Genomic DNA, 25,563 nt, shown 5'->3' on the forward strand with positions numbered 1-25,563 from the left:
TTGGTGACTGTGAGGCAGAGCAGGAGGCAGTGAAAATTACGACAACTGTCTATAGCTGAATCATTAGTGAATAATGTCTCATATCTCAGTGCATTTGGGAAGGATCTCTCAACGCTGATTTCCACAGATCAGTGTCATTAACAATAATCAGCGGTCCTTAAAACACGTATTACCTCTGAACACATATTTATTATCCAACACTGGGCATCAGTGCAGAAAGCTGACTGCAAGCTGTTCAATAATATAATCGTTCACTAACATATCTTATGTCAATAAAATCAAATTTCTGTCAAATCCTATAAACCACTATCACTGGAAGCAAGTTGTGGAAACAACACACTATTTATGAACTGGGAGCAGTGAGTCAGCAAATGATCAAACATTACATGACAGAAACTTCCGTGCATTGCCAGACACAGAACAAGAGATTTAAATTGTGGAAACAACATACTGTTCATTGAACTGGGATCAGCGAATCAGCAAATTATCAAACATTACATGACAGAAACTTGCGTGCATTGCCAGACACAGAACAAGAGGTTTAAATTGAATACAATTAATAACTAGAACTAAAGGAGAAGGACAGAAAATACAGAGAAACATGGGTTACATAATTAATTGCAGATGAAGGACTCACCAGGAACACCAACAGCAGCGAGGAGCGGGTAATAAATACGTTCCACATTTAAAAGTGCCCACAGGATCCTAAGCTCAGTTGGAATCTCCCAGAACATGATTTGACTTTCTGTGACCTCCAATGAGAACTGTTCGTTTTAGACAACAACTTCAGTCAAACATTGCTATACAGGCTGAAAAAAATCCCTATTTATAGCCTGAGTGAACTCTCCAGTGAGACAATTAAACTGCACACTGAAGGATATTAATCACAGTCACTGAATAAACAAGTTGTCCGAACCTTTTCTTTGCATCACTTTCAATTGCAAAATATCTTAAAAGCAACGTGGCTTTCAGATCAATTAACTTTATCCAAAACCAAGCACTATTGGTAAAAGCAGAAATAGTTAAGTCCACAGAATCACAACATGCATGTGAAGGGAGCAGTTTCATTTAGGGAGTTTCTGTTGTTACTGAGATATAAAATAACTCTGTAATTTCAGATTTTCAATTCACTTCTCGGCGTAACACAAGTGAAATAAAACAAATGGAAGGATAGATTTCTAAGTAAAGGTCAGTAACATACATGGGGACTGACAGTACAGTGCTAAGTAAGGATACATTGGCACTGATAATACAATGGTCAGTAAAGATATATGACGACTGATCACACAATGGTCAGTAAAGATACATGAGGACTGATAATACAATGGTCAGTAAGGATTCTTGGGGACTGATAATACAGTGGTCAGTAAGGGTACATGAGGACTGATAATACAATGGTCAGTAAGGGTACATGGGGACTGATAATACAGTAGTCAGTAAGTGTACATGAGGACTGATAATACAATGGTCAGTAAGGGTACATGGTGACTGTTAATATAATGGCGAGTAAGGATACATGGGACTGATAATACAGTGGTCACTAAGTGTACATGCGGATGGATAATACAGTCGTCAATTAGGATACATGGGGACAGATAATACAATGGTCAGTAAGGGTACATGGGGACTGATAATACAGTGGTCAGTAAGGGTACATGGGGACTGATAATACAGTGGTCAGTAAGGGTACATGGGGACTGATAATACAATGGTCAGTAAGGGTACATGGTGACTGTTAATATAATGGCGAGTAAGGATACATGGGACTGATAATACAGTGGTCACTAAGTGTACATGCGGATGGATAATACAGTCGTCAATTAGGATACATGGGGACAGATAATACAATGGTCAGTAAGGGTACATTGGGCAGGATAATAAAATGGTGAGTAAGGGTACATGGTGACTGTTAATATAATGGTGAGTAAGGATACATGTGGACAGATAATACAGAGGTCAGTAAGGATACATGGGGACAGATAATATAGTGGTCACTAAGGGGACATGGGTCATATAATATATTGGTCAGTAAGGGTTCATGGGGACAGATAATACAGTGGTCCGTAAGGGCATATGGGGGCAGATGACATATTGGTCAGTAAGGGTACATGGGGACAGATAATACAATGGTCAGTAAGGATACACGTGTGCTGTTAATACAATGGTCAGTAAGGATTCATGGCGACCTATGCCATGCAGATAGTCACACGCCATGCTATCGTTTATTTTACTCAGAGCATGGAATGGAGAGACTGGAGGTGAGGAAAGGCGATGAAAGGAGCAGAGAGGTGAGGAGGGGAGAAGAGAGAGGACAGGAGGCGGGAGGGGAGTAGGCGAGAGGAGATGAGTGTGGAGGAGAGGAGAGGAGGGGAATAGGAGAGCAGAGGTGAGGGGAGGAGATGAGTGGAGTGGAGAAGACAGCAGAGCAGAGTAGAGGATAGGAGGTGAGAGGAGAGGTTGGAGGAGGAAAGAGAGAAGATGAGCAGGAAGGGGAGGAGGGTTTAGTGGAGGAGAGGATAGAGGAGAGGGGAAGTAGAGAGGAGAGCAGAGCAGAGATGAGTAGAGTTATGTAGAGGAGAGTTGATAAGAGGTAAGGAGAGGACAAGAGAGGAGAAAAGAGGGCAGAGGAGAAGATAGGAGAGGTGAAGAGAGGAGAGGAGGGGAATGGAGATGAGAGTGTAGGGGTGATGGTAGGAGAGGAGAGTGGAATAGAGGTGGGGAGAAGGTAGGGGAGAGAAGAGAGATGAGAGGGGAGAGGAGGAGAGGAGTGGAACGCAGAAGGGAGGAATGGAGTGAAGTGGAGAGGGGAGAGAGGATGCGAGGGAAGGAGAGTAGAGCAGAGGAGAGGGGAAGGGCGGCGGGAGAGTAGAGGAGAGACCATCAGAGGAGAAGAGAGGAAGAGAGTGGGGAGAGCAGGGGCGAGAAGAGATGAGAAGGGAGGGGAGGAGAGGGGAGAAGAGAGGGAAAGTGGGGAGGAGAATGGAGGGGAGAAGAGCTGTGGAGAGTCGAGCAACGGAGAGGAGAGTAGAGGAGATGAGAGGAGAGGAGAGAAAAGAAGAAAAGGAGAGAGGAGGGTAGTAGATTAGAGGAGAGGAGAGGATGAGACATGGGACAAGAGAGGAGAGTAGAAAAGAGGGCAGGAGAGGAAAGAAGAGTGGGTAGTGGAGAGGTGAGTAGAGGTGAATGGAAAAGAGGGGTGGTGAAGTTAGGGGAGACGAGAGGGGAGAGAAGACAATGAATGAGAGGAGGAGGTGAAAAGAGGGTAGAGGAAAGGAGAGCAGATGGGAGGAGAGGGTAGGAGGGCAAGGAGAGGAGTGGAGAAGAGAGGAGTGGAGAGGGTACAGGAGAGCAGAGGGAACGAGAGGAGCGGGAAGGAGAAGAGAGGGGAGAACATCAGAGGACACAAGTTGAGGAGAGGAGTTAAAATGAAAGGGGAGAAGAGTTGAGACGGAGGGGAGAGGAGAAGAGGGGAGAATTTAGGGGAGCGGAGTAGAGATGATTGGAGTGGAGAGGAGAGTAGAGATAGAAGCGACTTGAAAACAGGGGGGAGGAGAGGATAGGGGAGGAGAGGAGATGATTGGAGATGACAGAGCAGAGGAGAGGAGATGAGAGGAGATGAGAGGAGAATGGAGGAGAGGAAAGGGGAGGAGAAGAGGGTCGGGGTGAGGGGAGAATGGAATAGAGGCATGGAGAAGGTAGGCGAGAGGGGAGAAAATGAGGACATAAGAGAGTTGAGGAGAACAGCTGAAAGGGGAGGAGAGTTGTGGAAAGGCGGGGAGATGGGAGAGGAGAGAGGAGAGAACGGGAAAACAGGTGAGGAGAGAAGTGGAGAGGTGAGAGGAGCAGATGGGAGAAGGGATGAGCCGAGTGGAGAGGATAGAGGAGGAGAGGGGAGAGGAGGAGAGAAGATGAAAGGAAAAGGAGGTGAGCAGAGGAGAGAGGAGATGAGAGGAGTGTGGAGGAGAGGGGAGGCGAGAGGAAGAGAGTTGTGGAGAGGGAAGGAAAAGAGAGACGAGCGGAGAGAGGAGGGTAGAGATGAGCAGGGAGGGGACGAGAGTGTAGGGAAGGAGAGGTGAGAAGAAAGCAGAGCAGGGGAGAATAGAGGAATGGAGAGTCGATGTGATGAGAGGAGAGGAGAGGTAATTGGAGTGAAGAGGGGAGGGGATTAGAGGAGAGGACTGGGCAGGGGACAGGATAGGGTAGGGGCGAGGATAGGAGAGGAGAATAGAGTAGAGGAGGGGAGAAGGCAGGGGAGAGGAGAGGAGACGAGCATAGGAGAGATGTGAGGAGAGAGGAGAGGAGAGGGGAGGGGTGAGGAGGGGAGGTGTTGGGGTAAAAAGGAGGCTTCTCTCCTTTAAGGTGGACTAACTGATGTAGTTAAACGACATCTCGCCCAGCTTCCCACTGTATAACGACCAAGGAAGTAAACAAACGAAACCTCAGGGTTATTGGTTTTATTACGAGCAATGCACGGGAAGGTTCAATCTTGGAACCTCTGAAATAGAAGGGTTTTCAAGCATAATTTATACAGGTGTTGGAGAGGAGCTTTCCTCCTACAAAATCATCGATAGTTCTATTGCTATTAGCGAAGTTACATTGATTTGTTGACTCTTATCAGACGGGCTCTGAGTGGTACATGAAACTGCCCATCTCTCATCTTTGTTTTGTTCCATTTTGCCCTCTACCCCAGTCTATCCGATGCCTGGTATGGTTGTCCTGGCTTCTTTATCTCTTCTCAGGGACTTGTAAAGAAATCTGCTGATTTTGGCTGCTTAAGTCTTACTAAGGTTAAGCTATAATATACTGCGTATATGCGTGTTATACCTTTATAAGCAAGTGTTACATACATAGGTAATTGATAAGTTCACAACCTTCAGCATAATTCTGACCCCATATCTACAACCTTATTATTTATCCTTTACAATTCCCCCTAATGGCTCTTGGCTATATGCCCAAGATAGGCAATTTCGCAATTAATTCCACATGGGTGAGCTTCCAGGGTTGTCCTTTCACGTGGGTAGTTCTACTTCCCGAGCTCCTGGAGCTATCTGTTGGTTTTCCCATCAAGGTTATACTATGTAAGTCCTTTCTGCCGGACTGTCTGATTTCCCTTTCTTCAATGTTTTATCCATAGTCCGGACTAGGGCCTGCCTCTTACGTCGGTTACAGCTTTTTAAAGGATAATACTAGCGAGGTGAGTTCCCTTGCACTACAACCAGTACATTGAGTCCAGCATAGTTCGTGTATAAGTCCTTTCTAGCCAATATTTTCTCGGTGTTCGAATTATGCCCCGCCTGGGGTATCCTCTCTTTCTTCTATTTTTCCTCCACTTGGGGTGTTCTCTATTCTACCGAATTCCTGCACTGCCTGGGGTATCCTCTATGTTGACGAATGGTGTCCAATTCAGTGCAGTTTGTTTCTCTTTCAGTTGGAGTATTGGTTTTCCTTTTTGTCCGATGGCCTTCGCATAACCTCCTCAGGTAATGTCCATCATTGCCCCGTCGATCTTTCCTCCTTTAGCTCAGGGGTTGTAATAAATCCTTTTATATCTGTCTCGTCAAGTGGAGTAAAGCAGAAGTCAATATCCATAATGGTGCATGATGTGTTCCTTTCTTCATTTGAGTTGCCGTGATGGTCATACTCATCTACATATAGATCCATGTCTGCCTCCTCAAGCAGGGTTTCACTTGCCTGACTACTTCCCTCATCTTCTGTTGTGCTACAATGATGCTCCTCTCCCTTTGTAATGATCCACCCTGCAGGCGTCTTTTATTATTGTTACCGTCCCGTTGAGTGGGGCGGGGGGCGGGGGGCGGGGTGGCGGGAGAGGAGGGGGGAGAGCATTATTTACCTCCTCGCCATTTGTGCATCGAATACATTTTTAGCCTTCCAGTTTTAAGTAATTCTACTAAGGTACGCTGGGTGTGTAGAATAATGCATCCTGATATTATTATTGGTTCGTTAACTCTGATGGCCCAAGCCGCACAGTCGAGGGCAGCAACGCACCCGGATAGTCCTGCAGCTACAGGCTGCGGTTTGTCTGAGTAATATGCCACGGTCTATGCCTGTCGCCATGTAATTGAATCACCACCGCGTTATAATGATGGTTAATGTGGTAGATATAGACGTGAAAGGGCCTATTCTGGTCTGGTAGTCCCAGGGCTGGAGCACTTGTGAGAGTTTGTTTTAACCGCACACATGCAGTTTCTTGATCTAGACCCCAGTTTACTGGCTCTTAGGAGGGTTCCCATCCTTTGACCTGTTTCTGTATAGGTTAGGTCATCTTGGCATATTCGGGAATAACATTTCTGCAGTAGTTTAATAGCCCGAGTACCTGCCTGACCCCTTTCACGGTTCCTGGTCTGGGGATTGATTGAATTGTTCCTTACTGTCCTCGGGCATCTGTCTCTTCCCTGACGATATTATGTATCCCAGAAATGTTTCTTCGCTCCTTCTTTCTCCTAAGTCTACTGGTTCCAAAATCCCTGACAATATTCGATGAAAGATGCTCCAGCTGTTATTGAATCCCAGTGGTACCTTCGCCCATGTGTTTTGTTATCCATTTACCTTGAAGACAAATTTTCCTTGAGACTCTTTGGCTAAGGGAATGGTCCAAGTTCCATTCACTATATCCAGCATGGTGATTATCTTATGATCTGGATCCAGGCCATTAAAAATTGTGGCTGGACTTGCCACTATTGGGTGTTCTCCGGAAGTCACCTTATTCAGGGTGGTATAATCGATAGTCAATCGGTAAGACCTGTCGGGTTTCTTCATCAGCCACACAGGTGAATTAATGGAGGCTATTACATGTTTCAATATACTTTGCTCCTCTAATTCATGCACTATCTGACAGACCGCGACCTCAGCTTCGGGTGTTAATTGGAACTGTCGGTAAGCTTTGTGTTCGGGTCCAGGAATTTTGATGGGTGATATCTCTGCTAATCCATAATCTTGTTTGCATTGTGCCCACAGAGTCGGGTATAATTGGCACACGCTACCCCATACACCCTTTGTTTCCCACTCGGGTTGGATTAGGTTGTTCCTGCCACTCGTTGCTGCTGGTGTCCCGGGTTTTCGAACTTAATTCGGTTTCGTGCTTATCTCCCAAAATTATCCGATTACGCTGAAGAGTTATCAGTACCCCTATCTCCCTTAATGTATCGCTGCCTTCTATATGCCTTCTTTATGTTGTCTTCTGTATTCTGACAGCACCAAAACTGAGCAGGTAGCATTACCCCTGTACTTCGACAACACCATCTCACTTCGGGTTGCTTTCTGATATCCCCCACTCTCTCCTTGTATGTTGATGGTCCTATGGGTCAGGGGCAAATCTAAGTTGGTTATTGGGTGTTCTCGGGTTGGGGCGGTGGTCGCAGTGGTACCAGTGGTGCTGGTACCTGTCTGAGCATGTCCATCAGATCTTCCCTGGTTAATGGTATTCCCTTCTTTGCCTGTTTGTGGTCTCGCCATCCAGCGCCTTCCTCATAACTCCAGCAATCTTTGGCCAAATGTCCAAGTTTACCACAATTTTGACATGTCCCTTTAGAATTGCTGTAACGTCTGCTTTTCTGCAGGCAATCCCTACTGAAGTTACTTTCCTGATTGCAGTTTAAACATATCAGTGGAGCTGCGTGGGAGTCTGTCTCTTCCTCCTTCGTCTCTGCTGCTAACGCTGTTGCTGCTATTTTTGCTCATTTATCCCTTGTTCTAACTTTAACCACTCTACATGTTCTGCCCATTCCAAAGTTTTATCATAATCATCTCCTGTCTTAAATACTCACTTAATTATCTTTTGATGTGCCTTTCCTTGTCCATCCTTAAACATTTTCAAGAATGCTGCATCATTTCTGTTGCGGTCATCAGCCCCAGAGTGGTTTTTGTATTCAATCCACTTTCGTTCCCCGTACTCCCCAACCCTTTTCCCTGCCTTTTGAGTCACAGTATTCTACTCCAGTCTTTTGTCAGAGTTCTGTATCTCTACTATTTTGCTTTAGCGGGTGGTAACTTATTCAATAGAATTTGACTCCTGTGGGCTGAGGGGCACCTCCTGTATGGTAATGTGGGCTGCTCTACATCCGCTGGAGCGAATGGTGGTAGTGCGTATCAGGGCCACTGATAAATAGCCATTATCAGGTGCCGGGGCCACCTCTACTCCAAACTCATTATCCCTGTCTGATTGACTGTTAGGTTGGGGTTGTGGACTGCACTTACCCACCTTGGTACTGAGGGAGTGTGAGTAACACAGGGGACTGAGCGAGTGTGAGTAACACAAGGTACTGAGGGAGTGTGAGTAACACGGGGTACTGATGCGGTGTGGGTAACACAGGATACAGAGGGAGTGTGAGTAACACAGGGTACTAAGGGAGTGTGAGTAACACAGGGTAATAATGGAGTGTGAGTAACACAGTGTACTGATGGAATTTGAGTAACACAGGTTACTGAGGTGGTGTGAGTAACACAGGCTACTGAGGAGTTTGAGTAACACACGGTACTGAGGGATTGTGAGTAACACATGAGACTGAGGGTGTGTGAGTAACACAGCGTACTGAGAGAGTGTCAATAACACAGGTACTGAGGGAGTGTGAATAACACGGGGAACTGAGGGGGTTTGAGTAACACAGGGTACTGAGGGAGTGTGAGGAACACAGGGTACTGAAGGAGTGTGAGTAGCACAGGGTACGGAGGGAGTGTGAGTAACACAGTGTACTGAAGGAGTGTGAGTAACACAGGGGACGGAGCGAGTGTGATTAACACAGGGTACTGAGTGATTGTGAGTAACAGAGGTTACTGAGGGATTGTGAGTAACACAGGGTACTGAGAGACTGTGAGTAACACAAGGTACTGAGGGATTGTCACTAACTGTGGGTACTGACGCAGTGTGAGTAACAAAGGTTACTGAGGGAGTGTGAGTAACACAGGTTAGTGCGGTACTGTGAGTAATGCAGGGTACTGAGGGAGTGTGAGTAACACAGGGTACTGAGGGAGTGTGAGTATCACAAGATCCTGATGGTGTGTGAGTAACACAAGGTACTGAGGGAGTGTTACTAACCCAGGGTACTGAGGGATTGTGAGTAACTCAGGGTACTGAGGGAGTGTGAGTAACACATGGTACTCAGGGAGTGTGAGTAACACAGGGGACAGAGGGAGTGTGAGTAACACGGGTTACTGAGGGAGTGTGAGTTATACAGGGAACTGAGGGAGTGTGAGTAACACAGGGTACTGAGTGAGTGTGAGTAACACAGGGTACTGAGGGAGTGTGAGTAACACAGTAGTCTGAGGGAGTGTGAGTAACAGAGTACTGAGGGAGTGTGAGCAACACAGGGTCCCGAGGGAGTGTGAGTACCACAGGGTACTGAGGGATTGTGAGTAACACAGGGTACTGAGGGAGTGTGAGTAAGACAGGGTACTTAGGGAGTGTGAATAACACAGGGTACTGAGGGAGTGTGAGTAAGACAGGGTACTTAGGTAGTGTGAATAAAACAGGGTACTGAGGGAGTGTGAGCAGCACAGGGTACTGAGGGATTGTGAGTAACACAGGTGACTGAGGGATTGTGAGGAACACAGGGTACTGAGGAACTGTGAGTAACACAAGTTACTGAGCGATTGTCAGTAACAGAGGGTACTGATGGAGTGTGAGTAACAAAGGGTACTGAGGCTGTGTGAGTACACAGGTTACTGAGGTACTGTGAGTAATGCAGGTTACTGAGGGAGTGTGAGTAACACAGGTTACTGAGGGAGTGTGAGTATCGCAGGATGCTGAGGGAGTGTGAGTAACACAGGGTACTGAGTGAGTGTGAGTAACACAGATTACTGAGGGAGTGTGAATAACACAGGGTACTGGGGGAGTGTGAGTAACACAGGTTACTGAGGTGGTGTGAATAACGCAGTCTACTGAGGAGTTTGAGTAACACACGGTACTGAGGCATTGTGAGTAACACTTGGGACTGAGGGTGTGTGAGTAACACAGCGTACTGAGAGAGTGTCAATAACACAGGTACTGAGGGAGTGTGAATAACATAGGGAACTAAGGGGGTTTGAGTAACACAGGGTACTGAGGGAGTGTGAGTAACACAGGGTACTGAAAGAGTGTGAGTAACACAGGGTACGGAGGGAGTGTGATTAACACAGTGTACTGAAGGAGTGTGAGTAACAGAGGGGACGGAGGGAGTGTGAGTAACACAGGATACTGAGGGATTGTGAGTAACAGAGGTTACTGAGTGATTTTGAGTAACACAGGGTACTGAGCGACTGTGAGTAACACAATGTACTGAGGGATTGTCACTAACTGACGGTACTGACGCAGTGTGAGTAACAAAGGTTACTGAGGGAGTGTGAGTAAAACAGGTTAGTGAGGTACTGTGAGTAACGCAGGGTACTGAGGGAATGTGAGTAACACAGGGTAATGAGGGAGTGTGAGTATCACAGGATACTGAGGGAGTGTGATTAACACAAGGTACTGAGAGAGTGTTACTACCCCAGGGTACTGAGGGATTGTGAGTAAAACAGGGCACTGAGGGAGTGTGAGTAACACATGGTACTGCGGGAATGTGAGTAACACAGGGTAATGAGGGAGTGTGAGTATCACAGGATACTGAGGGAGTGTGAGTAACACAAGGTACTGAGGGAGTGTTACTACCCCAGGGTACTGAGGGATTTTGAGTAAAACAGGGCACTGAGGGAGTGTGAGTAACACATGGTACTCAGGGAGTGTGAGTAACACAGGGGACAGAGGGAGTGTGAGTAACACGGGTTACTGAGGGGGTGTGAGTAACACAGGGTACTCAGGGAGTGTGAGTAACACAGGGTACTGAGAGTGTGTGAGTAACACATGGTACTGAGGGAGTGTGAGAAACACAGTGTACTGAGGGCACGTGAGTAATACAGCATACTGAGGGAGTGAGAGTAACACAGGGTACTGAGGGAGTGTGAGTAAAACAGGGTACTATGGGAGTGTGAATAACACAGGGTACTGAGGGAGTGCGAGTACCACAGGGTACTAAGGGAGTGTGAGTAACACAGGTTACTGAGGGATTGTGAGAAACACATGGTACTGAGCGAGTGTGAGTAACACAGGGTACTGAGGGAGTGTGAGTAACACAGGGTACGGAGGGAGTGTGAGTAACATAGGGAACTGCGGACGTGTGAGTAGCACAGGGTGCTGAGGGAGTGTGAGTAACACAGGGTACTGAGGGAGTGTAAGAAAAACAGGGTACTGAGGGAATGTGAGTAACACAGGATACTGAGGGAGTGTGACTAACAAAGGGTACTGAGGGAGTGTGAGTAACACAGGGTACCGAGGGAGTGTGAGTAACATGGAGTACTGAGGGAGTGTGAGTAACACAGGATACAGAGGGAGTGTGAGTAACACTGGGTAATAAGGGAGTGTGAGTAACACAGGTTACTGAGGGAATTTGAATAACACAGGGTACTGAGGGATTGTGAGTAACACAGGGGACTGAGGGTGTGTGAGTAACACAGGCTACTGAGGAGTGTGATTAACATAGTGTACTGAGGGATTGTGAGTAACACATGGGACCGAGGGTGTTTGAGTAACACAGCGTACTTAGAGAGTGTGAGTAACACAGGTACTGAGGGAGTGTGATTAACGCAGGGGATTGTGGGGGTTTGAGTAACACAGGAGACTGAGGGAGTGTGAGTAACACAGGCTACTGAAGGAGAGTGTGCAACGCAGGGGACGGCGGGAGAGTGAGTAACACAGGGTACTGAACGAGTGTGAGTAACTCAGGGGACGGGGGAGTATGAGTAACACAGGGTACTGAAGGATTGTGAGTAACACAGTTTACTGAGGGTGTGTGAGTAACACAGGGTACTGAGGGAGTGTGAGAAACGCAGTGTACTGAAGGCACGTGAGTAATACAGCATACTGAGGGAGTGTGAGTAACACAGGGTTCTGACGGTGTGTGAGTAAAACAGGGTACTCAGGGATTGTGAATAACACAGGGTACTGAGGGAGTGTGATTAACATAGGGTACTAAGGACGTGTGAGTAACACAGGGTACTGAGGTAGTGTGAGAAACACAGGGTACTGAGGGAGTGTGAGTAATATAGGGTACTGAGGGAGTGTGAGAAACACAGGTTACTGAGGGTATGTGAGTAACACAAGATACTGAGGGAGTGTGACTAACACAGGGTACTGAGGGAGTGTGAGTAACACAGGGTACTGAGGGAGTGTGAGTAACACGGGGTACTGAGGGAATGTAAGTAACACAGGGTACTGTTGGAATTTGAGTAACAAAGGTTACTGAGGTGGTGTGAGTAACACAGGCTACTGAAGAGTTTGAGTAACACACGGTACTGAGGGATTGTGAGTAACACATGAGGCTGAGGGTGTGTGAGTAACACAGCGTACTGAGAGAGTGTCAATAACACAGGTACTGAGGGAGTGTGAATAACACAGGGAACTGAGGTGGTTTGAGTAACACAGGGTACTGAGGGAGTGTGAGGAACACAGGGTACTGTAGGTGTGTGAGTAACACATGGTACGGAGGGAGTGTGAGTAACACAGTGTACTGAAGGAGTGTGAGTAACACAGGGGACGGAGCGAGTGTGAATAACACAGGGTACTGAGAGATTGTGAGTAACAGAGGTTACTGAGGGATTGTGAGTAACACAGGTTACTGAGAGACTGTGAGTAACACAAGGTACTGAGGGAGTGTGAGTGTCACAAGATACTCTGGGAGTTTGAGTAACACATGTTACTGAGGGAGTGTGAGTAACACAGGGTACTGAGGGAGTGTTACTAACCCAGGGTACTGAGGGATTGTGAGTAACTCAGGGCACTGAGGGAGTGTGAGTAACAAATGGTACTCAGGGAGTGTGAGTAACACGGGTTACTGAGTGAGTGTGAGTAACACGGGTTACTGAGTGAGTGTGAGTAACACGGGTTACTGAGTGAGTGTGTGTAACACAGGAGTCTGAGGGAGTGTGAGTAATACAGGGTACTGAGGGAGTGTGAATAACACAGGGTATTGAGGGAGTGTGAGTAACACAGGGTACTGAGGGAGTGTGATGTCTATGTGTTTGTATGTGGGGTTGGGGTTGAAGCCCAGATCCTCACAGAGACAGAATGCAGGTTCTCACAGGACCAGGATAGCCGAGTGGTTAAGCTGTTGGCCTTAAAATACAATGTTTTTTTTTCCCGCGTGGGTTCGTCCCCCACTCCCGGTATCCGTTTAATTTAACACGGATTTCCTCCCATTCTGATCAGTGAGACCGGATTTTCATCGGTTGAATCAGCAATTTTCTGTAACAATGTGACACTCTGAACCGATAATGAAATGAAATTGTGAAATATATCTGTGTCGCTCGGTCTCTGCCTCTCTCTCTCTCTTCAGAGATTTGTGTATGTGTTTGTATGTTTGAGTCTTTGACTCTCAGAGTCTGACTCACTCTGTCTGTCCCTGTTTCTCTGTTTGTCTCTGTCTCTCAATCTGTCTCTTTCTCACGGTGCCACGTCTGTTCCAATGGGATTTTCTCAGACTCTTTGTCTGACTGGCTCTCTCTTTCCCATCATTTCCGTCTGTCCCTGTCTTTGCCTGTCTCTGTTAGTCCCTGCCTGTAAGCTGAGAAGTATTTCCATCATTTTCTGTTTTAGTCTCTATCGCTCTCTCTCCGACTGTCTCTCTCCTTGTCACTGTCTTTATCATTGTCTTTCTATCACTCTTTCCCCCTCTCTCTCAATAGATCACACACACACACATCTCTGTATATGGAAATGTTTGAGTCTTTTTCTCACTCAGTCTGCCTCTCCTTCTCAGTCTCACACTTTCTGTCTCTCGTTGTCTCTATCTCGCTGTATGTCTCTCCCTGTTTGTCGGTTTGTCTCTGTCTCTCAATGTGTCTGTCGACTTCTCATGGTGTCCAGTTCTGTTCACAGCTCGCTTCCTGCTCTGATAGAACTCATGCTCGTTAGTATAGTGGTGAGTATCCCCGCCTGTTCCGCCGGAGACCGTGGTTCTACTTCCCGACGCGGTGGCAGCATTTACAAAATGCAGAATATTACCTCTGTTTCTTGGTGTTGATTCATGTTAAAAAGTTCCAGAGCAATATAGAACAGTACAAATAAAGTAAGAGGAGATTGCCTCTTCCAGATTTTTTGCAAACGGAGACTTTTTCCGGATTCTGTGGCCGTTTGCTGCACAGAGATGGATGACTGAGTTTTATCTGAGTAACATTGAATGATGCAGCGAGCTAGTCGTCGTGGCCAAGTGGGTTAGACAATGGACAAAAAATCCATCGGGGTTTCTCTGCGCAGGTTTGAATCCTGCCGACTATGTTTCTCAGCATATTTCATTTTGTTTCACAATTTAACCACGTTACTGCAAAACTGATTCTGAGATAGATGGAGCAACGTCCCACATCTTTCGACACAGCCGCTGTTTTCTTTCTTTCATTATTCTGCAGTATTCACGATACATACGGATAGAAAAACGCAAAAGCCAGCCAAAGTAGCCTCAGTGACCCTGCCTGTCTATCCATCTATTTGTCTAAGGCAACCTGTGTGTATCTTGATCTGGTGTCATGGTACATCAGTCATTGAAAGTTGGCATGTAGGTGCAGCAGGCGGTGAAGAGAACACATGGCATGTTCGCCTTCATTGCTAGGGGATTTGAGTATTGGAGCAGGGAGGTCTTACTGCAGTTGTACAGGGCCTTGGTGAGGTCACACCTGGAATATTGTGTTCAGTTTTCGTCCCCGAATCTGAGGAAGGACGTCCTTGCTGTTGAGGGAGTACAGTGAAGGTTCACCAGCATGATTCCCGGGATGGCAGGATTGACATATGAGGAGAGATTGGATCAACTGGGCTGGTATCTACTGGAGTTGAGAAGACTGAAAGGGGATCTCACAGAAACATATAAAATTCTGACGAGATTGGACGGCTTAGAGGCTGAAAGAATGTTCTCGTTGCTAGGGAGTATGAGAACAAGGATTACAGTCTAAGAGTAAGGGGTAAGTCATCTAGGACCGAGATGAGGTGAAACTTCTTCACTCAGAGAGTGGTTTACCTGTGAAATTTTCTACCGCAGAAAGTCGTTGAGGCCAGTTCGTTAGATATATTCAAAAGGGAGTTAGATATGGCCCTTACGGCTAAAGGGATCAAGGGGTATGGAGAGAAAGCAGGAAAGGGGTACTGAGGTTGAATGATGATCCATGATCGAAGGGCCGAATGGCATATTCCTGCACCTAATTTCTCTGTCACTACCTTTCTATGTTGATGCGTGTAAAGTTTTGGTTATTGTGTGTGCGTGTGTCTGTGTATGTCTATCTGTATGTATGTCTCTGTGTATGTGCAACTGTCTGTGGAAATCATCACCATGAATTTGGTACGTCCTGGACCTTTTTAAAAAACTTGGGGAAAATAATACGGTTGTGAACATTGGTATTGGTTTTGGTTCAGTGGCTCCATTCTCGACTGAATCAGGAGGTTGTGTGTGTAAGTCCCACTCCTGACACTTGAACACATCATCTTGGATGACACTCAAATGCAGTACTTGGGGAATTTTGCATTGTTGAAGCTGTTGACCATCGGCTGAAATTTTAAATTGAAGCTCCATCTGCCCCCTCGGGTGGATGTGAAAATTCCCAGAGCCTTAGTCGAAAAAGAATTGGAGAGCTGCGCCCGTGTCAATATCACGAAAAATGTTCGTAAATGCTCCTTGAAATCCAATGTCTCTGTGTGTCGCTGTGGGGGTGGAGCTGAAGCCCAGATTCTCACAGAGGCAGAGTCCAACCACTGACAGGATCAGGACCAGGATGACCGAGTGGTAAAGGCGTTGGACTTAAGATGTAATGGGTTTATTGCCCCGTGGGTTCAACCCCGCCTTCTGGTAATTCCTTCATTAAACAGAGATTTTTCTCATCCTGCTCAGTGATACCCGATTTTCATCTGCTGAATCTCCAATTTTCTGTAACTATGTGACACTCTGAGCCGATAATGAAATGAAATTGTGAAATGTATCTGTGTCGCTCTCTCTCTTTAGAGAGTTTGTGTTTGTGTGTTTGAGTCTTTGTCTCTCTCAGTCTGCCTCTCTGACCCACTCTGTCTGTCCCTGTTTCTCTGTTTGTCTCTGTCTCTCAATCTGTCTCTTTCTCACGGTGTCTAGTTCTGTTGCAATGGGATTCTCTCAGACTCTCTGTCTGACTGTGTCTCTCTGTCCCATTATCTCTGTCTGTCCATGTCTTTGCCTGTCTCTGTTACCCCCTGACTCTAACCTGATAAATATTTTCATCATTTTCTGTTTTTGTCTCTATGTCTCTCTCTCTCTATCTTTCTTTCTCTTTATCTGTCTCCATCTTTGTCTCTCTCTTTGTCCCTGTCCTTTTCTCTGTCATTCCATCGCTAATTGCCTCCCTCTCTTTATGGAGCACGCAAATACATTTCTGTGTATGTATGTGTTTGAGTCTTTTTCTCATTCAGTCTGATCCTCCCATTCAGACTCAAACTTTATGTCTCTCTTTGTCTCCATCTCGCTGTCTGTCTGTCCCCTTTTCCCTGTTTGTCTCTGGTTCTCAATGTGTCTGTCTCTTTCTCACCGTGTCCAGTTCTGTTCGAATGGGATTCTCTCAGTCTCTCTGTCTGACTGTCTCACTCTTTCCCATCATCTCTGTCTCTCTATGTTTCTGCCTGTCTGTCTCTCTTTGCCTGTCGCTGGTAGTTCCTGTCTCTAACCTGCTGAGTATTTCCATCATTTTCTGTTTACATCTTTGTCTCTCTCTCTATCTGTCGCTCTCTCCCTATCTGTCTCTTTCCTTGTTACTGTCTTTATCACTGTCTTTCTTTCACTCTTTCCCTCTCTCTCTTTATTGATCACACACACACATCTCTGTATATGTCGGTGTTTGAGTCTTTTTCTCGCTGTCTCTGACTGACTTTTCAGTCTCACCCTTTCTGTCTCTCGTTGTCTCTCTCTCGCTGTCTGTCTCTCTCTGTTTGTCGGTTTGTGTCTGTCGACTTCTGTTCACAGCTCGATTACTGCTCTAACATAACCCGTTCCCTCGTCCGTATAGTGGTGATTATGCTTTCCCTGTTAGGCGGGAGAACCGGGTTCAATTCCCTGACGGAAAAGCAGCTTTTTCAAAATGTCGAATTGTTCTTCTGTTTCTTGGTGTAGATTCATATTAAAAAGTTCCAGAGCAATATAGAACAATAAAAATACAGCAAGAGGTGATTGCCTCTTCCAGATTTTTTGCAACGGAGACTTTTTCAGGATTTTGTGGCCGTCTGCTGCACAGAGATGGATGACTGAGTTTTTGCTGAGCAACATTTAATGTGCCAGAGACGCAGTAGTTGTTGCTGAGTGGTTAAAGCGATGGTCTAGAAATCCTTTGGGTTTTCTGTGCATTGGTTCGAATCCTGCCAACTACAGTTCACATCATTTTTCATTCCATTTTACAATTTAACCAGGTTTTTGCAAAATGGATCCTGAGATAGGCGGAATAATGTCCCACACATTTCAACACTGACATCTATTTCTCATTTTTATCAATGTGCAATATTCATGATGCATACGGATAGAAAAACGCAAAAATCAGCCAAAGTAGCGACAGTTATTCAGCCTGTCTATCCCTCTGTATGTCTAAGGCATGTCTGTTGGTGCTTGTATATTTTTGGTTATGTGTGTGGGTGTGTGTGTCTCTGCGTCTGTCGTTCTGTATATATGTCTCTGTGTATGTGCAACTGTCTGTGCAAATCATCACCATGAATTTGGTATGTGCTGGAACTTTTTAAAAAGACTTGGGGAAAATAATACGGTTGTGAACTTTGGTATTGGCTTTAGTTCAGTGGCAGTATCCTCGACTGAAAAACTCAAAAGACAGCCAAAGTTGCAACAGTGACCCTGCCTGTCTATCCATCTATTTGTCTAAGGCAATCTTTGTATATCTTGATCTGGGTGTCATGATACATCAGTCATTGATTGTTGGTATGCAGGTGCAGCAGGTGGTGAAGAAGGCAAATGGCATGTTCCCCTTCATAGCTAGGGGATTTGAGTATAGGAGCAGGGAGGTCTTACTGCAGTTGTACAGGGCCTCCGTGAGGCCACACCTGGAATATTGTGTTCAGTTTTGGTCTCCGAATCTGAGGAAGGACGTCCTTGCTATTGAGGGAGTACAGCGAAGGTTCACCAGCATGATTCCCGGGATGGCAGGACTGACATATGAGGAGAGACTGGATGAACTGGGCTGGTATCCACTGGAGTTTAGAAGAATGAGAGGAGATTTCACAGAAACATGTAAAATTCTGACGAGATTGGACAGCTGAGAGGCTGGAAGAATGTTCTCGCTGCTGGGGAGTTCGAGACCAAGGATCACAGTCTTTGAGTAAGGGGTAAACCATTTAGAAACGGGATGAGGAGAAAGTTTTCACTCAGAGAGTGGTTAACCTGTGAAATTTTCTACTGCAGAAAGTCGTTGTGGCCAGTTCGTTAGATATATTCAAAAGGGAGTTAGATATGGCCCTTACGGCTAAAGGAATGAAGGGGTATGGAGACAAAGCAGGAAAGGGGTACTGAGGTTGAATGATCAGCCGTGATGTTATTGAATGGTGGTGCAGGCTCGAAGCGCCGAATGGCATATTCCTGCACCTAATTTCTATGTTTCTATGTTGATGCGTGTATATTTTTGGTTATTTTATGTATGTATGTCTCTGTGTATGTGCAACTGTCTGTGGAAATCATCACCATGAATTTGGTGCGTCCTGGAACTTTTAAAAAAACTTGGGGAAAATAATGCGGTTGTGAAATTGACGCTCCGGCTGCACCCTCGGATGGATGTGAAAGGTCCCAGAGCATTACACGAAAAAGAATAGGAGAGTTGCCCCCGTGTCAATATCACTAACAATGTTCGAAAATGCTCCCTGAAACCCTCTGTGTGTGTGTGTGTCTGTGGGGGTGGAGTTGAAGCCCAAATTCTGACAGAGACAAAGCCCGTTTCTGCCAGGCCCAGGATGGCCGAGTGGTTAAGGTGTTGGACTGAAGATCCAAAAAATTATAACTGCGAGGGTTCGAACCCCACAACTGGTAATTGCTTAATTAAACAGAGATTACTTCCCATGCTGCTCAGTGATACCCGATTTCCATTTGTTGCATTTGCATGTTTCGGTGACACTCTGAGCAGATAATGAAAGGTATCTGTATCGCTCAGTCTCTGCGTCTCTCTCTTTTTAGAGAGCTGTGCATGTGTTTGAGTCTTTGTCTCTCTTAGTCTGCCACTTGTCCAGTTCTGTTCCAAAGTATTTCTCTCAGACTCTCTATCTGACCGTCTCTCTCTTTCCCATCATCTCTTTCTGTGTTGGTCCCTGTCTCTAACCTGATGAGTCATTCAATCATTTTCTGTTTTTGTTTCTATGTCTCTCTCTCTATCTGTCTTTCTCTCTATCTGTCTCCCTTTTTGTCTCTGTCTTTTTCTTGTCAATCCATCACTATTTGCCTCCCTCTCTATATGGAGCACGCAAACACATCTCTGTGTATGTAAGTATTTGCGTGTTTGTCTCACTCAGTCTGACCCTCCTTCTCAGTCTTAAACTTTCTGTCTCACTCTGTCTCTATCTCGCTGTCTCTCTCTCCCTGTTTCCCTGTTTGCCTCTGGTTCTCAATGTGTCTGTCTCTTTCTCACGGTGTCCAGTTCTGTTCGAATGGGATTCTCTCAATCTCTCTGTCTCTCTTTCACATCATCTCTGTCTGTCTATGCCTCTGCCTGTCTGTATCTCTTTGCCTATCGCTGTTAGTTCCTGTCTCGAATCTGCTGAGTATTTCCATCATTGTCTGTTTATATCTTTGTCTCTCTCTCTCTCTCTCTCTATCTGTCGCTCTCTCTCGATCTGTCTCTGTCCTTGTCACTGTCATTAACACTGTCTTTGTCTCACTCTTTCCCTCTCTCTCTTTATAGAGCACACACACATATCTCTGTATATGTATGTGTTTGAGTCTTTTTCTCACTGCGTCTGTCTCTCCTTCTGAGTCTCACACTTTCTGTCTCTCGTTGTCTCTATCTCGTTGTCTGTCTCTCCCTGTTTGTCGGTTTGTCTCTGTCTCTCAATGTGTCTCTCTGCTTCTCATGGAGTCCAGTTCTCTTCACAGCTCGATTCCTGCTCTGACCAAACCCACATTCGTTGGTATAGTGCTTCGTATCCCGGCCTGTTTTGCAGAAGGCAGGGTTTCAATTCCACAACAGGCAGGAAGCTTTTTCAAAATGCAGGATTTTACTTCTGTTTCTTGGGAAAGATTCATATTAAAAAGTTCCAGTGCAATACAGAGCAGTAAAAATACAGGACGAGGAGATTTTTTCAGAATTCTGTGTCATCTGCTGCAGAGAGGTGGATGACTGAGTTTTATCTGAGTAACATTTAAAGACATAACGCGTAGTCGTGGCCAAGAGGTTACAGAGATGGACGAGAAAATCCATCGTATTTTCCCCCTGCAGGTCGAATCCTGCCGACTACGATTCTCAGCATTTTTCATTCCATTTCACAATTCAACCAGGTCTCTGCAAAACTCATCCTGAGATAGAAGGAATAAAGTCCCACACCTTTCAAAACTCTCATTTTTTAAATCATTTTTATTAAACTGCAATATTCACGATACTTACGTATAGAAAAACGCACAAATCAGCCAAAGTTGCGACAGTGATTCAGCCTGTCTATCCCTCGATATGTCTAAGACATCTGTGCATGTCCGTTGGTGCGAGTATATTTTTGCTTATGTGTGTGTGTGTCTGTGTCTGTCTATCTGTATATATATATAATATATATATATCTGTGTATGTGCAACTGTCTGTATAAATCATCACCATGAATTTGGTATGTCATGGAACTTTCTAAAAAACTTGAGCAAAATAATACGGTTGTGACCTTTGGTATCGGCTTTGGTTCAGTGGCGGTATTCGCGACTGAATCAGGAGTTTGTGTGTTTAAGTCGCACTCCTGAGACTTGAGCAGATAATCTTGGCAGACACTCAAGTGCAGTATTTGGGGAATTTTGCAATGTTGAAGCTGTTGACTTTCGGAAGAAATGTTAAATTAATGCTCCGTCTGCAGCCTCGGGTGGATCACAGCATTACTCGAAAAAGAATAGGAGAGTTGCCCCCATGTCAATATTACTAAAAATGTTCCGAAATGCTCACTGAAACCCGATGTGTATGTGTGTGTCTGTGGGGTGGAGTTGAAGCCCAGATTCTCACTGAGACAGAATCGAAACACTGGAAGGACCAGGCTGGCCGAGTGGTTAAGGCGTTGGCCTTAAAATTCAATGGGATTTTCCCACGAGGGTTCGTACTCGAATCTCTTTAATTTATCACTGATTTCCTCCCATGCTGATCAGTGATACCTGATTTTCATCTGTTGAATCAACAATTTTCTGTTACTCTGTGACACTCTGAGCCGATCATGAAATGAAATTGTAAAATGTATCTGTGTATCTCAGTCTCTGCCTTTCTGTCTTTAGAGAGCTGTGCATGTGTCTGTGTGCTTGAGTCTGAGTCTGCCTCTCTCTGATTCACTCTGTTTGTGCCTGTTTCTCTGTTTGTCCCTGTCTCTAACCTGATGAGTATTTTCATCATTTTCTGTTTTAGAAACATTGAAACATGGAAAATAGCTGCAGGATTAGGCCATTAGGCCCTTCGAGCCTGCGCCGTCATTCAATATGTTCATGGATGATCATTCCTTCAGTTCCCTTTTCCTGCTTTCTCTCTATGCCCCTTCACCCCCTTATCCGTAAGGGCCATATCTAAATCCCTCTTGAATATATCCAATGAACTGGCATCAACATCTCTCTGCGGCAGGGAATTCCACAGGTCAACAACTCTGTGAGTTAAGAAGTTTCTCCTCATCTCAGTGCTAAATGGCCGACCCATTATCCTAAGACTATGTCCCCTGGTTCTGGACTTCCCCAACATCGAGAACATTCTTCCCGCATCTAACCTGTACAGTCCCGTCAGAATCTTGTATATTTCTATGAGATCCCCTCTCATCATTCTAAACGCCAGTGAATAAAGGCCCAGTTGATCCAATCTCTCCTCATATGACAGTCCTGCCATCCCTGGAATCAATCTGTTGACAATATCGGACCGAGTCAGCATGGATTTATGAAAGGGAAATCATGCTTGATGAATCTTCTGGAATTTTCTGAGGATGTAACGAGTAGAGTGGACAATGGAGAACCAGTGGATGTAGTCAAGAGATTGGTGCACAAAGTCCAAGCGCATGGTATTGGGATCAATGTACTGACGTGAATAGAGAACTGTTTGGCAACTGGTTTGCTGCACTCCCTCAATAACAAGAACGTCCTTCCTCAGAATCGGAGACCAAAACTGAACACAATAAAGCAGGTCTGGCCGCCTCACTAAGGTCTTGTACAACTGCAGTAAGGTCTCCCTGCTCCTATATTCAAATCCCCTCGCTTGAAGGCCAGCATACCATTTGCCTTCTTTACTGCCTGCTGTACCTGCGTGCCCACTTTCAGTGACTGATGAACCTTGACACCCAGGTCTCGTTGCACCTCCCCTTTTTCTAGTCTGCCTCCATTCAGATAATATTCTGCCTTCGTGTTTTTGCCCCCAAAATGGATAACCTCACATTTATCCACATTATACTGCATCTGCCATATATTTGCCCACTCACCTACTCTGTCCAAGTCACCCTGCAGCCTCTTAGCATCCTCCTCACAGCTCGCACCGCAGCCCAGTTTAGTGTCATCTGCAAACTTGGAGATATTACACTCTATTCCTTCAACCAAATCGTTAATGTATATTGTAAAGAGCGGGGGTCCCAGCACTGAGCCCTGCGGCACCCCACCAGTAACTGCCTGCCATTCTGAAAAGGACCTGTTTATCCCGATTCTCTGCTTCCTGTCTGCCAACCAGTTCTCTATCCACATCAGTACATTAATCCCAATACCATGCGCTTGGATTTTGTGCACCAATCTCTTGTGCGGGACCTTGTCAAAAGCCTACTGAAAGTCCAAATACACCACATCCACTGGTTCTCCCTTGTCCACTCTACTCGTTACATCCTCAAAAAATTCCAGAAGATTCGTCAAGCATGATTTCCCTTTCATAAATCTATGCTGAATCGGTCCGATCCTGTCACTGCTTTCCAAATGGGCTGCTATTTCATTCTTAATGATTGATTGCAACATTTTCCCCACTACTGATGTCAGGCTAACCGGTATAGACTTACCCGCTTTCTCTCTCCCTCCTTTTTTAAAAAGTGCCGTCACATTAGCTACCCTCCAGTCCATCGGAACTGATCCAGAGTTGATAGATTGTTGGAAAATGATCACCAATGCATCCACTATTTCCAGGGCCACTTCCTTAAGTACTCTGGGATGCAGACTAACAAGACCCAGGGATTTATTGGGCTTTAATCCCATCAATTTCCCGAACACAATTTCCCGCCAATAAGGATATATTTCAGTTCCTCATTCTCACTAGACTCACAGTCCCCTAGTAGAATTGGAAGGTTTTTTGCATCTTCCTTTTAAAGACAGAATCGAATTATTGTCTCTATCTCTCTCTATATCTGTCTTTCTCTCTATCTGTCTCCCTCTTTGTCTCTCTCTTTGTCCCTGTCTTTGTCTCTGTCATTCCATTACTATTTGCCTCCCTCTCTTTATGGAGCACACAAACACATCTCTGTGTATGTATGTGTTTGAGTCTTTCTGTCATTCACTCTGACCCTCCCTCTCAGTCTCACTCTTTCTGTCTCTTTTTGTCTCTATCTCGCTGTCTGACTCTCCCTGTTTCCCTGTCTCTCAACTTATCTGTCTCTTTCTCACGATGTCCAGTTCTGTTCCAATGGGATTCTCTCAGTCCCACTGTCTGACTGTCTTTCTCATTCCCATCATCTCTGTCTGTCCATGTCTCTACCTGTCCCTCTCTTTGCCTGTCTCTGTTAGTTCCTTTCTCTTACCTGCTGAGTATTTCCATCATTTTCTGTTTATATCTCTGTCTATCTCTCTATCTGTCGCTCACTCTTTCTCTGTCTCTCTCTTTGTCACTCACTCTTTCTCTCACTCTTTCCCTCTCTCACTTTATAGAGCACACACATACACATCTCTGTATATGTGTGTGTTTGAGTCTTTTTCTTACTCAGTCTGCCTCTCCTTCTCAGTCTCATACTTTCTGTCTCACGTTGTCTCTATCTCGCTATCTGTCTCTCCCTGTTTGTCGGTTTGTCTCTGTCTCTCAATGTGCCTGTCGACTTCTCATGGTGACCATTTCTGTTCACAGCTGGATTCCTGCTCTGACAAAACAAATACCCGTCAGTTCCTCGTTAGTATAGTAGTTGGTATCCCTTCCTTTCACGCGTGATGTCGGGGTTCAATTCCCCGACGAGGGTGGAGCTTTTTCAAAATGTTGAATATTACTTCAAAATGTCCTGGAACTTTATAAAAAGACTTGGGGAAAGTAATACGGATATGAGCTTTGTTATCAGCTTTGGTTCAGTGGCAGCTTTCTCGACTGAATAAGGAGGTTGTGTGTGTAAGTCCGACTCCTGAGACTTGAGCATATAATCTTGGCTGACACTCAAGTGCAGCACTTGGGGAATTTTGCAATGTTAAAGCTGTTGACTTTCGGATGAAATGTTAAATTGATGCTCCGTCTGCACCCTCGGGTGGATATGAAAGTTTCCAGAGCATTACTCGAAAAAGAACAGGAGAGTTGCCCCCGTGTCAATATTACTATAAATATTTGAAAATGCTCATTAAAAACCGATGTCTGTGAGAGTGGATCTGCAGCCCAGATTCTCACAGAGACAAAATCCGAATACTGACAAAACCAGGATGGCCGAGTGGGTTAGGCGTTGGACATAAAATCCAATGGGTTTATATCTGTATGGGTTCGAACCCCACTCCTGGTAAATCTTTAAATTCAAACCGATTTCCTCCCATCCTGCTCAGTTATACCTGAATCTATTCTGTTGAATCTGTACATGTCGATAACTTTATAACATTCTCAACTGACAAATAAATGGGATTATTCAATGTTTCTGTGCATCTCAATCTCTGTGTTAAGGGAGCTCTTTATGTGTTTGTGTTTGAGTCTGACTCACTCTGTCTGAGGAATTACAAGCTGAATTTAGGGAGCTGGGAGCGAAATTAACAAATAGGACCTCAAAGATAGTGTTGTAGGCGGTAGGCACCTTTAGAATTAACCAGAATACTGGGCATTGGGCACCTGCTGGATATTTAAAACTCACATAAGCTTAAATGGACACACACATAAAATGGCTGCCCAGGCATGATGGGAAATCTGGTAGTCAAGCTGTGAACTGTTGAACGTTCACTGACCGAGCAATAACCCTGTGAGGCCCACTGTAGGAATGCCTGGGAAGACAGAGATAAGAAGGAAACCATCTCCTGTGAACAAGGTCATAAACCAATTAATTCCCCAGGAAGAAAGATAAGAGGGAAACCATTTGCTGTAAACAAGGCTATAAACCAATTATTTCTCCCAGATGAAAGAACTAGGGAGAGAACCTATAAAGTCATTGATCAGCCCAAGCTGACAATAACCGAACATATGGTTCCCTGGATACTAGGAGAA

General features: G+C 45.4%; 1 non-coding gene across 1 annotated transcript; it reads left to right on the forward strand.

The window, feature by feature from the left end:
* Window positions 1-24,794: 24,794 nt before the first annotated feature.
* Window positions 24,795-24,877, forward strand: trnal-uaa (transfer RNA leucine (anticodon UAA)). The gene has a single exon. It is a non-coding gene; the product is annotated as a tRNA-Leu (tRNA).
* The last annotated feature ends 686 nt before the right edge of the window (window positions 24,878-25,563 follow it).

This window comes from Pristiophorus japonicus, chromosome 23 (assembly GCF_044704955.1).
Source record: "Pristiophorus japonicus isolate sPriJap1 chromosome 23, sPriJap1.hap1, whole genome shotgun sequence".
Classification (NCBI taxonomy): Eukaryota; Metazoa; Chordata; class Chondrichthyes; family Pristiophoridae; genus Pristiophorus; species Pristiophorus japonicus.